Raw genomic sequence first — 973 nt, 5'->3', positions numbered from 1 at the left:
CCCATAGACTCCCATAAACTCCCATAGACTCCCACAGACTCCCATAGGCTCCCATAAACTCCCATAGACTCCCACAGACTCCCATAGACTCCCACAGACTCCCATAGACTCCCATAAACTCCCATAGAAAGAATGGAATGCTGAAGTCACGTGGGTCATGAAGCGGCAAATAGTTCCAAACAGCAGCGGTTCAGCATTGAACGTAGTTCATTCTCCGTGTTTTTCCGGTAAGTTGATGAAAATGCGACACTTTTTCTCCATTGTGAAGCGTTATCTGACTGTTCTGTACCACAAATTATCAACATTAATACTTCATGTCTCCAGTTTTACTTAATGAAACATGTTAAATTACTAGTTGTGTTTTAACTGCAGCTGCTCTGCAACATGACGGTTTAAACGGGTCTATTTCTAATTCAGCGTTTTAAAATATCTATTACTGATTAAATTTTGAAAGGTGGTCTTTTTTAATTTATGGTAATTCCAGTTAATGAACTCAACTAGAAAATATTTGTCCTTTTTTTCCTGAGCGATTCATTCAACCTTTATTTCTACAGGTAAATCCCATTGAGCCTCGAGGACTCATTTACAAGAGAGACCTGATTTAACAAAGAATGATGACAACATGACAACAAGACTGATGTAATTTAGTTCAAGTTATAGATCATTTGTCAAAGACTGCAGCATAAATTGTGACATTATCATTAAAGAAAAACGTGATTGTGGAGATGAGTCAATGTTCTCATGTTTTCCAGGTAAACCAGAGGAGAATGACTTCATGAAGTGAATGTTGCATTCAAACTAGGGCATTAACAGAGTACTTGAGTAATCTACACATCGACTGCTAGAACATCTATCGATGTTAAAAATGTAACGTCCACTCTGTCTCTGTCTCACTCGTCCTCACTGTGTCTCTGTCTCACTCGTCCTCACTGTGTCTCTGTCTCACACGTCCTCACTGTGTCTGTCTCACTCG

This window comes from Nematolebias whitei, chromosome 6, assembly GCF_014905685.2.
Source record: "Nematolebias whitei isolate Nwh7 chromosome 6, NemWhi1, whole genome shotgun sequence".
Lineage (NCBI taxonomy): Eukaryota > Metazoa > Chordata > Actinopteri > Cyprinodontiformes > Rivulidae > Nematolebias > Nematolebias whitei.
This window is presented reverse-complemented; position numbering follows the sequence as displayed.